This window comes from Sinohyriopsis cumingii, chromosome 1 (genome assembly GCF_028554795.1).
Source record: "Sinohyriopsis cumingii isolate HCF-2022 chromosome 1, ASM2855479v2, whole genome shotgun sequence".
Lineage (NCBI taxonomy): Eukaryota > Metazoa > Mollusca > Bivalvia > Unionida > Unionidae > Sinohyriopsis > Sinohyriopsis cumingii.
Genome location: NC_142961.1, coordinates 19422051 through 19435568, shown reverse-complemented (window position 1 = coordinate 19435568; position 13518 = coordinate 19422051). Strand labels below are relative to the sequence as shown.

The following is a 13518-nucleotide window of genomic DNA, read 5'->3' as shown; positions in this document are numbered from 1 at the left end:
CCTTGTGGAGGGCTTATTTCGACATTTGGAACCTTATAAAATTTGTATGGTTCGCCCTCCCTGCTGCTAAACAATCAAGTCACCAAATGTTAGCCAACATTTTTTTTTATATACAAAGAAAACACAACGTAGGAACCGTTAGTTATTACATTAAACACTGTAGTTCTGATCATTTTAATATATTAATAACAATGACAGTCAATTTGAGATTTACTTATCGTGTTTCCATACAAATCATATATCTCAAGGAAATGAAAAGAAGAAAAAAATATCACCAATAATTTGAATTTCTTTGGAACTTTTTTCCTTGTTGCTATAGCAAAAGTTGTTTCTTCCACTTTCATGCTTTGTAAAATCCTTACACCATTTTCTTTTGTTTCTTCTTGAAATCGTCGTATTTTAAGTCAATAACATCTGAAAGTCATGTCATGACGATACGAAAAATCTGTTTGATCATGATAACCATCGATGCAGTTGTACTAGTAGTATCTTTACTGTCATGACTAGTATAGAGGAGTGCAGGACCACCTCAACATATATGAATACAGGTCATCACAGTATCCTGAACTGTAGCCAGCTGAAGCATGTCGTGGTGCCACACAAATAAACGATTTACACGCGAACTGAATCATGCTTCGCTTTATTCAGCGTTCTGATTGGTAGCTACAAAGCAGTTATTTGATGGGATCGCGTTTGACGTGCTCCTATTGGATGTGCCTGAAGACGCGCTATGTATAATGACATAATAGGTAGGAAGTATTAATATGAGCTTCCGATGTTCAACTTCCATAGGGCTCATAATGACAACTTAAAAGTTCCGTAAGTAAGTCTCTCTCTCTCTCTCTCTCTCTGTATATATATATATATATATATATATATATATATATATATATATATATATATATATATAGCATTACAGTACCGTTGAAGGCTATATGTTCAGTTCCTATAAGTTCCTAAGTGACATAAAAATGCTAAAATTCCTTTATGTCCAAACATGACATTTAATGTTAAATTCCGTTACTGACGCATAGAGACACCCTAGTATTAACTTTCGTTAGTGTCAAAGGCGCCATTTTTGTAATGTAATTTCAGTTGGAAAGGAATTATTTTCATTTTTTATTATTCTTATTTTGAATTAAGGTTCCCCCTAATGATAATACTAAAAGAACCCAAACTGTTTGCCTTCGTTCTGATATATACTTGTGTAATTTAATGATAGTGAGTGCCAAACATAATGCCGGTCCTTTTGTAATTTAATAATAGTGAGTGCAAAACATAATGTCGGTCCTTTTGTAATTTAATAATAGTGAGTGCCAAACATAATGCCGGTCCTTTTGTAATTTAATAACAGTGAGTGCCAAACATAATGCCGGTCCTTTTGTAATTTAATAATAGTGAGTGCCAAACATAGTGTCGGTCCTTTTGTAATTTAATAATAGTGAGTGCCAAATGTCGGTCCTTTTGTAATTTAATAATAGTGAGTGCCAAATGTCGGTCCTTTTGTAATTTAATAATAGTCAGTGCCAGCGATAATGTCGGTCCTTTTTCACCTCTTAAGTAAACTTTTATTTTTCCATTTTAAAGAATCATAGTGTGAAATAAAAAAGAAGAATAATTAATTTAAAATTAGTAACATTCCATTTTTCAATGTAGCTAGAGAATCCTACTCGTGGGAGGGGGTCCAATTTCCCGTTTGCTAATATCCTCGTGGCAGGGGATTCCAATTTTCCGTATGCTAATATCCTCGTATGTTATATAAACAAAGATGTTAGAAGTTAAAATACAGCGAGTAACCGCACTCACCGTCTTTATGCATCAGTGTTCACTTCCATTCGGTCACATGGTCATCGCCCTGAAAACAGTGTTGTTGTTCTAGGGTTTAACGCAATTTTTCAGCACAAGATAATACATACATATGTGCATATAGTACATCCATCTCCAGGTATACAGTACATACATACGTGCATACACGGCTATACATGGCGGCCAGTATAACTGGTGGATGAAAACAGTGTAACGAGGTCAAAAGAAATGCCTTCAGGGCACGGAAACGAACTCCGTAGACAAGTAGGAAAGCATACTTAGTTAACTGCACAAGTTCATATAACTTTGTCATGAAATGCGAGGTATTAACTTGATTGAGAGCCATATATCTCGAGGTATACATTACATACATACGTGCATACAGTACATCCATCTCCAGGTGTACATTACATACATACGTTCATACAGTACATCCATCTCCAGGTATACAGTACATACATACGTGCTTACAGTACATCCATATCCAGGTATACAGTACATACATACAGTACATCCATCTCCAGGTACATACATACGTGCTTACAGTACATCCATATCCAGGTATACAGTACATACATACAGTACATCCATCTCCAGGTACATACATACGTACTTACAGTACATCCATATCCAGGTATACATTACATACATACATGCATCCATCTCCCGATATATGGTACATTTATACGTGCATACAGTACATCCATCTCCAGGTATACAGTACATACATATGTGCATACAGTACATCCATATCCAGTTATACAGTACATACATACGTGCATATAGTACATCCATCTCCAGGTATAGAGTACATACGTGCATATAGTACATCCATCTCCAGGTATACAGTACATACATACGTGCATACAGTACATCCATATCCAGTTATACAGTACATACATACGTGCATATAGTACATCCATCTCCAGGTATAGAGTACATACGTGCATACAGTACATCCATCTCCAGGTATACAGTACATACATACGTGCATACAGTACATCCATATCCAGTTATACAGTACATACATACGTGCATATAGTACATCCATCTCCAGGTATAGAGTACATACGTGCATATAGTACATCCATCTCCAGGTATACAGTACATACATACGTGCATACAGTACATCCATCCATGTATTTTCTTTAGCGCTGGGAAGATTGGGGTAAAGTGCCTTGCCCTAGAACACACCAACCGTGACTGATCTGACAAATGGATTCGAACCCACACCCTTTCGGTCGCTAGTCTGTCACGCTAACCCCTCAACCACCACGGTTCAGGCCACCATTATTCGTCTCTTAGGACATGCAGAAGAGGGGCATCAGCTATATTCTACATCCCCGAGCATACACGGGGAATTTGGTAAACTGTAAGACGAAATTATAATGAATAAATAATTATACGATGTAGAAACTGTATTCCCAATATGATGCTAAGAGCATATTCCAGTGATTTGCAAATGACTTTCTGTCTTTTCTTAATTAAGTCAGTTCTGGTTTTCGGGAGAAATGGGTCAGTCGACATATAATTCTTATTCCAGCTCATAATGTACTAACATAATTTCATGAACTCGTACATTTAGACGCATTACTGGCTTAATGATTGGCCTCGTCCATCTGAAAGTAAGAAATCATCCTATACAAATTCGCAAGTATGCCCCCACAACATAGAATGTGAAAATTTTAGTCACCAGTTTAACCAGTTCTTAATTATTGAGTAGACGTAAGGGGTTGGGGTGGGGTGGGGTTATTGATGCAGATGTAGCTGAATGTTGCAGTTACATTACAATTCTACACGAAATGATTTGGCAGAAATCGGGAGGACGCCATTACATATCATACTTTACATATTGAATCAGGAACAATGGAAAAGACCACAATTTACTAGATCAATGGACATGTAGTATTTGCAATGTGCTTGAAAATGAGTACCCTGGTGAATTCCAAGTTATTTGTCACTATAAACTGTTATTTCTGTTAAGGTCTGAGTATGTTTTACTTTATTAGATTACTGAATTCCACAAAATCAGTCGCGGTTGGAAATTTGAGAAAGTATGTCAATAGATCATTAATTGAACATAATATGATAAATGATACTTAAAATTACATAAATCCACTTTTAGATATTATTATTATTATGTTGCTCTCTGATTTGCCGTTACTTTCTGGCCAGTCTCATTCCCATTTCGTTGTTTGATACGTGCATTACTGCACCGTATGCGTGTATAATGTACTTTTGATGTTACTAAGGTAAACATTTTTAAAACTGCTTGTATATTGATAACACTTTTGCGTATTGTTACGAAAGGGCTTGTATTTAAGTGTACTCGTTTGCTTGAAAAATCATATTTTGGCGTATTGTATGGGTCATATATTGAAAAGAAAGTTATATTTATGTTGTAACACACACACACACACACACACACACACACACACACGTGTGTAGCCATGTATGTATATGTTTATACATATATACATATGTAATGTCTGTATACACAAATGCTGAGTATGTATTTGGATGTGTGAATGTAAGTATATATCTCTTGCATTGATTTAGTCTTTGTGCATGTCATAGATTGTATTTTATTTGTGTCAAGTATGTCACCATTAATTTATGCAAGAAACGTAAAAGTACATATATAGACTTGCTTGTGGACAGTCATCCGAATGCCAGTAAAGATCATTATTTTAAACAAATTGAAAGCGGAAATCGAGTCAATCCGTGCAGAGGCTAGCAATAAATCATTGAGTAAGACTCCACAGGGAATGTCGTATATTGCTCGAAGGTACTAATGTAAGAAAAGAATCTTTACTACAGCGATCAATCGCTATATCTTTCTTGCTAGATGTTGGTTATAATGAAATATTTCATCGACATTCGTGTATATTTTAGGATGTCGGATCGGTGTAGATGTGAATATCAGTTATCTGTCTATTTGACTATCTCACCATATTTTAAAAAGAAAAGTATGGATGCATTTCAGTTATTATCTCTTTCGTCTTTGTTTAAATGTTCAAGAGGGAGAGTTTGATTTATTTAGAAAGTAATCTTATAGTGTGTAGCTCAACCTAGTTATCATTTACAATGAAACGGTTTATATTAACTAATTCATTAATTTATTCACATTTGATTGATCACATGACCTGTTCCCACCTACAAAAACTATTTAATAATCTGTACATACATTATATCCAATGACGAGTAAACATTTAAGTGATATACTTCTTAGCTTGACGTGTATAAAAGCGTAACGCTGCATGAAACCGCAGGAACAAAGAAGTTTTTAAATACCAGTATTGGAAATCACTTGTATCACTTTTACAGCTTTTCCCTAGATCTAATATGTTTCTATTTATTGACAGAAAATGCAAAGAAGTCACCTCCTTCCCCCACAAAAATAATGAAACAATAAAAATAAAAATATAAACTGAGCAAATTCTGCAAAAGTCAACCTTGGATATTTGACGATATCTCTAATTTAAAATATATAATGAACTTGCAATATTTCCAAAGTCTTTATGAATTTGTTTCAAATTTCGTGTTGGTATGGTAGTGATGAAGCTTTATTTTGATGAGTGAAATTTCTCAATATCAATTAAAAAATAAATAAATAGACAAGTACATCTATAAATAATTAATCTTGGTTTTTCACAGTCCTATCCAAAAAGGAACTTTTTATCGGCATGGAAGATCGGATGTAAGAAGAAAGTATTATCATAACGGGGCAGTAATGGAAATCTCCCGAGTATATAGAAAAATGTTGAATTTTATGAATTTTTATTTCTAGATCCCGTAGTTGACTATGAGGACGCTAGGAATCTGTTTGTTGGCACTTAGTTCTTTCCATTGTCTGCTGATCTCGCAAGGTGAGTTTAACATTGTAGTCCATCGATATTCCGAACCTCGATTATCGATTTGTACTAATTTAGATAAAATTATTCGCTTTTTCGAGAAAATCGACAAACAATCTGTAAACAGTATAAAGTTTTGTATAATTATTAATGTCAATTAATGACTCATAATACTCAATTATCAAAACTATTTTTAAAGAAAAATTAAACTTTATATTATTTTTTTTTTTAATTTGTAATGTGGCAATGCCTTTTCAGTCATAAAAGAAATCTAATATATCGATATGGTAAAGGGTGAATATTGAATACATAGGTATGTTAATGATTACAAAACTATGGAGCCAATAATCGAAGGAGTATTAATTGGTTATTAATACTCGTAATAATATATTTGTAATACTTTATTTTTAGTACTCGTAATAATATATTTGTAATACTTTATTATTAGTACTCGTAATAATATATTTGTAATACTTTATTATTAGTACGCGTAATAATACATTTGTAATACTTTATTATTAGTACTCGTAATTATATATTTGTAATACTCTATTATTAGTACTCGTAATAATACATTTGTAATACTATAATATATTTGTAATACTTTATTATTAATACTCGTAATAATACATTTCTAATACTTTATTATTAGTACTCGTAATTATATATTTGTAATACTCTATTATTAGTACTCGTAATAATACATTTGTAATACTATAATATATTTGTAATACTTTATTATTAATACTCGTAATAATACATTTGTAATACTATAATATATTTGTAATACTTTATTATTAATACTCGTAATAATACATTTGTAATACTTTATTATTAGTACTCGTAATAATATATTTGTAATACTTTATTATTAATACTCGTAATAATACATTTGTAATACTTTATTATCAGTACTCGTAATAATATATTTGTAATACTTTATTATTAATACTCGTAATAATACATTTGTAATACTTTACTATTAATACTAGTAATAATATATTTGTAATACTTTATTATTAGTACATGTAATAATATATTTGTAATACTCTATTATTAGTACATGTATCATTTTTAATGAACCCACCTACATAAAAATCATTTTTACATCTTAAAGTGTCTCATGTGATGAAAGTTTCATGTTAAAGATGAACGTGGTTTTCGGAAGAAAAAACCCCAGACCATTGGCCATTTTCTTGCTTTCATTCTTGAGCTCGTGTCTCTGTTTCAGAGCTATAAAAGTGCATTTATTTCCAGGTTTCATCCATTCACTGGCCCCATTTATCTTAACACGCATAGCGAAAAAAGTCGCTGGTCCTGATTTCCTGGCTGGGACACCATTATACACAATATGGCAAGGAAAGGGACCATGGGGAATTGTGGGCAAGTCGTATGCAGCTTACAAAATTATGACACTGATGGGTTTAGGGAAGAAAAGGCGCTAATTATAACGTCATCACGACAGCACTATTGCATCAGCAGTTTTATCAGCAAAAACACTAACGCTGACACTAGCAAGAGCGACTGCGACTCCTACGAGGACTTAAGTGACAACCCGAGTGCTGTTATCAAGGAAGTTCTATGATTTTGCTAATTATGTTAATCTCATCCATACGGGCAACAACTGATTCTTGGTTGAACACTTTTATGAATCACATTCTGAAAATCTATCAAGGATGCAACATTGCGAAGTTATTATGAGTAAAAGAAACAGAGATACCTAACCGGTGAAATAATTATCGGATGTTAAACGTTGAATCAGATCCAAAGAATTTCTTGTTGCAAAAATATGCCATAAAGTCTAGTATTATCCAGTGTTTACATTATTTTGCCTTGTTTAATTGTTTTTATAATGTTTATTTTTTATTGCAACGAATTCATTTGGGTGGTATCTTCTCGACAATTCATGCCGTTTATGTGTATAATTCAATTCCGATACTGTGGCAACCATTTACATGTCTGATATAAAAGTAATAGTCTTTATTTGGCAGACCCTGCTGCAGGCGTCGTCTCTACTTTTTCACTGAAGTGTGTCAGTGGAAATTTAGAAAAGACAACTGCGACTCTCTGTGAAATTTTGGATTATAACTGGGAACAAATAATACTTTATCCAAAGAATTCAACTCTTTTTCTTGTGGGCGGTGGTGGTAGTTCCAGGAGTTGGAGTGCTTGCTACATCTTCCGGAAAGTTATTATCACTTGTATCCTCCAACATAGTATATGTTACATAGACATTGATCACTCTGATCTGTGCTTTACACTTTGTATGTTACGAAGATATTGATCACTCTGATCTGTGCTTTACACTTTGTACTTTGTTGTAACACAGAAAATAATATTCCGATGTTTGAATTCCGAATAAAATTTCAATAAATGTCTTTGCCCAAGAATTCTGTATGAGCACTTAAATATTCATAGGGAAAATAATTAATAATTCCATAAAATGGAATTTCAAATCAAACTGGCCACAACAAAACACTTTTCATTGTCAAAGGTAAAAGGCCAAAACTGACTGGTTCATTTCAAGAAAACGATTATATAGTCTAAGTAAGACGAAAACTAGATACCCGAATGAGGGTCACGTGATCACCCTCTAGAACCAGAGAGAAGCTTTAAATGCTTGACATCACCTTTTTGAGTACTCACCAGCACACACTTTTTGATTCACGGGCGCCCACAAAAACGGGCAAAGGTGGGGGGGGGGGCTTGCGTCCCCCTCCCTCATTTCACCTCTAAACCTGATTTGGCCTGTACCTGTCAAACTTGATAGCAGATCGCTACATGTTTGCCGCATCCCATCCCCCGGAAGAATTCTTCCAATGCAGGAATTTGTTGCAGTTGAACTTTGGGTATCTTCTGACCGGGTTTTCCTATCATTTTACAAATAGGACAAGACTGTTGACACATTACCACTTTATAAGCTACCATAGACACATCATCGCCTTCATCAGCAGGGAAGGGTGAACAGACCATTTTGTAGAAGCGTCCAAATACCGAAATAAGCCTTCCTAAAAAAGGGATTAACAACTTTAAAAATCAAAATAACTAACTACACTGAGGGTTCTTTCCGAGAGATCCTCAAAGAGTTTCCCTCTTGGAGGTTAGTCCACGTTATTTCTAACTGAAAAACTCTTCGCGAGCAATTACATTACAAAAAACGAATGAACTTGAGGTCGCACCACCCTGCTGCTGTAATTAAATCATTATGTTATATCAAAATAATGGTACATCCGGAATGTCATACTGCCCGGTTAGCCCGAGAACGATTAGAAGCAATCAAAAAATTTCTTCCTATTAGAGATTCATTCAGAAAAAACCTACAAGCGCAGCAGCAAGCACAAAATGAAATTGAAAAAGACACTAAAAAACTATTTAAACCCGTCACAACAACTACTGAAAAAGTTACAACTGTCATCAAGGAAGATCTTCTTCCAGCATCAAAACAAACCGCAGAACAAACTGAAAAAAGAGCAAGAAGAACCAAACAAACAAAAAGGATTTTACGAGATCTTCCAACTAATATAGCTGCCGCACAGCCCCAACCTCAATCACAAGTTACTGTCACTGACCCTGTTGAGGATAAACAAGAACAAAAAAAAGATGTTCCTATTACGGAAAAATTTACTGATTATGGTATACAGACAATAAAAAGTTTTAATGGAAAAACTTATGACGGTATTAAGGATTTTGGTGTGTTTGCTGCTTCAAATTTTTCAGAGAGAGATACATTTTTAAAACCTGAATATGTTAAAAATATTAATCGTAAAACATGGGTTGATTAGGTGTATAAAATAAACTGGAATATTGACCGGATAACCTCCAAAGAAAATGGTTATTATGATTTTAAGGACGGAGTAGAAACATATAGACAATATGAACAAGAACAAAAACAAGAAGAGAAAAGAAAAAGTTGGAAAAAATTAAACAAAAAAGGGGGAAAATGGCACAAGAAGAGGAGGAAATGACACAAGGAATAATTAAATTAATACAAAAAAGTGAGGAGGAACTGAAAAGTGATCAAAAACAACTAGAAAAGCAAGATCCTTCCTATCAGCTTCCTCCACTTTTGCAAACACAACAACTTCCTCCATCTAAGGATGATGATGATCCTCCAAGCGCTGTAGGAAGTGGTTTCCTGACTACATCAGGAGGAAATAATTTTGCTTGTCCTGATAATATCCTCAATGACGTGTCACGGTTAGAAGTTCTCATAGGGGGAAAACGTGCAGGAAATAACTCACCAGAAATAATTAATGAAGCAGCTGATATTTGTCAACGATTATTCCAAGGTGGTATTATGGATATCGGCGTTTACCGAGAATTTATCGATGAACTCGTTGATGATTACAGTGACTAGTTGTTACCATGATTAGATAAATGGCAATTAAAATAAGATGATTGTACACAATAATCATCGTAAATCTGTAATGGTTAGAGTAGTAAACTCACGATTACCAGTCTAGGAGGTATTTTACGGAGATGGACTTGGTGGTTTTGTACAGGGATTATTTACAAGGATGGCCCCAAAAGCAGCGCCTATTGCAAAACAATTATCGATGAAGGTTATTGATATTGTTCGTGATAAAGATCCTGGTGCAATTATCAATGTTGCTGGTAAGGCGTTCTCGGCAATCAAAGATAGACTAGCACGATTAATAAGACGAAAATCACAACCAGCAAAACTAAAAAGTACTGAAATTATGCCCGCAGATGTCAGTAAAATAATAAATCAAGCTGCTAATCAGAGATTAGCAGCACTAGCAGATCAAGGACTCGGTGAACCAGGAAATGGAATTTCAAGTTTGATATCAGGGAGCGGAATTTTTCGAACACGATGATTCTCGTGTTAGATAAAAATAATTATAATAAGATGTTCAAGCGTGTATTCGACGAAGCATTTGACATGGAATCACCTGTCCGTAAGGATGAATCAGTAAGTGATTATCAGTTTTATTCTTATGACGCACGATTACCAGATCAACGTGGAAGAATTGAACTACAAGTTCATGATACAAGTAGATATTTTCTACCCTCTGAGGCATTAATTGAGGCAGAAGGTGAAATTATAAAAACGGATGATACTGAATACGCAGATGCAGTACAAGTTGGTTTTGTCAACAACGGCATTATGGCACTGTTTGATAGCGCCACCTATATGATCGATGGAAAAAATATCGAGACGATTCAGAAAGATGTCGACGTTGCCACAACAATAATAGGGTTGGCAAGATACTCTGATGATTATACAAGAACAGCAGGTCTCACGATGATGTTTGTAAAAGATAATTCTGATTACCCCGATGATAATCCGTATAATATAAGACGACCAAGAAACAATGCCAACAACGCTGATGCTGATGTGTGGCCAGTGGTTCATGGTGCTAACTCAAATTTCAACTTGGGATTTGCAACACGCCGATCAATGTTGAATACAAGGAGGAGACATTTTTGTGTGCTATTCCACTATCACACATCTTCGGATTTCGCAGAAATGTTAGAAAAGTTATCTTTGGAGCTAGACACACGGTTGCTCTTGTGAGAAAGGTTACCGACGACGACGCTCTCTGGAGACCTCTTGGTGATGCTGGTAAAGTAGTACTAAAAAAACTATCGTTGTGGATGCCGGTAATGACTCCAACGATCGCAGAAGAACAAAAATTGCTTTCTTTCATGGATACGGGTGGTAAGTCTCTGTTGTCGTGGTTAACAACAACCACGGATAGTATACAAACTGATACTAACGGTCAGTTTTCATGGCATATAGCATCACAGCAAAGTGTTTCTGCACCGCGACATGTTTTTACTGCGCTGCAAAATTATAATCGATTAAACTCACAAGTTCGCTCTCATATGATATTTGACCAACTAGATGTCACCGAGGTTTCTTTACGGATAAACGGACAACAAGAACCAACGGAAAATATACTACTAAATTATGAGCAAAATCGTATATCACGTGTATATCATCGTTTGATGTCATTTATGGGGCGTGATCAAAGTGTAGATAATGGGTTGCAAATATCACAACATGATTTTAGAACTCGGTATCCCATTTGTTATTTTTCGCTGGAGCATCTTGATTTATCGAAGCAATCTGTCGTTGATATACACTTTAAAGCCAGCGTGAATACAGGCGGTGGTGTTAATTACAGAGTAATCGCGGTAATACTCAGCGACAAAGCGATGTTACTTGAAGGTGGTAGCGGTCGAATGAGAGTCGTTGATGCACCAGTGGAGAATCTATAATCATTATTTGGAGCGTGGCAAGTATTTATCATAAAATGTCATACAGTCATGTTAACGTAACTCTGACTCCCGGTCAGGTCAAGAAACTTCAATCAAATTCAACAAAAAACTGCGGAACAAAAATAACGTTAAAACAAGATCAGATTTCTAGTGGTGGTCCAAATAAGCTGTCACTAACTAAAGCATTGAAATCAAAAACTGGAGTTCAACTTGTTCTTTCTCCGGGTGCTATTAAAGATGTGGCTAAAACAGGTGGTATTTTCCCACTTCTTGCAGCAATACCAGCGTTAATAGCTGCTGCTGCTCCACCCGTAGCAAAAGCAGCTGCGTTAGGTGCTGTTGGAACCGCTGCTGGAATGGCACTGAAGAAAGCAACAGGAAAAGGATATAAAAAAGGGAAAGGGTCTAAGATTACCGGGATCTCGTTGGGGAAGAGGTCTGAGGCTTCCAGGATCACTTCGTTAGACGCTCCAGCATCAAATTTTCATTTACTTGATGCAGCTAAACAACTAAAAATAAAAAACTTCAGAGGTGTCTTTATGCGAGATCAATTACCACAATGACCAAACGGTGTTGAAACAGGTATTATTAATCTCGACTCAAATTCAGGACCGGCTACTCATTGGGTATCATATGCAATTGATCCCCGAGGAATAGTTTATTTCGATTCGTACGGGTTAGCTCCACCGCGTGAGTTTATCAAGTATGTCGTGCCACTTCACGCGCGAGTTTGGTATTCAACGCTACCCACACAAACAATGACAGATCCGCCAATATGCTGCCGTGAAGTAATTAAGGTACTTAACGCTATATCAAATTCATCCAAACCACCACATAAAGGCGTGCATGATTATACAAGTAACCGCTTCGTTGCGCGCAAAGCGTTTTAAACAGATCTTAGATCTTATATAATGGTTGATGTTTAAGGAAGAAGATCTTCTTCTACCGGCGTTAAAAAAATAAGAAAGATGACATTGATCTGTCGAGGTACGCGACTAAAGATGAACTCGCTGATATTATGAACCTGGCTAGAGTTGACCCAGATGAGGTTGTTATTTTTCAGGATCGATATGGTAAGCTAAAAACTAACAATATCAGGTGGAATGATATAGTTCTACGAGTACTCGGTGCGGTCACGGATAACATCCCTGTGTTTACTTACGGTGGTAGAATCAGGGATTCAAGTATGTCGTTTGCAACTATCAGAGATGAAATTGCAAGAAGCGTTGCTAATCGTTTAAGAAACACCGGCGACACAATGACGGGAGAACTCAGCATGAACGGGAATAAGATAGTGGTTTTGAGGCATCCAACATCCGACGAAGATGCCGCAACGAAACAATATGTTGACACCAACTATAACACCGTAGATGGTAAACTATCCACGTTGCGGGCCGAGTATGACGTTCACGTAAACGCGTTTTCAAATCTCCATAAATACTTTGGAAAAACCGATGAAGCCATAGATAAATTATTCAGCACTCCGCTCACCGTTGACACAAAACTTTCTGATATTAAGACGAACATCGACACGATTAAAAAAAACACTCGAATACATCGTAAGAGGAATTCCTGAAATAGTTAATAAAATTGATCTGATTAAAATTCCGCC

At 35.6% G+C, this 13518-nt stretch overlaps 1 long non-coding RNA gene across 1 annotated transcript; it reads left to right on the top strand.

Annotated features, from left to right (window-relative positions):
• Positions 1-801: 801 nt before the first annotated feature.
• On the top strand, positions 802-7473 carry LOC149806511 (uncharacterized). Its single transcript, XR_016424246.1, has 3 exons — positions 802-819; positions 5597-5675; positions 6918-7473. It is a non-coding gene; the product is annotated as an uncharacterized LOC149806511 (long non-coding RNA).
• Positions 7474-13518: the final 6045 nt, after the last annotated feature.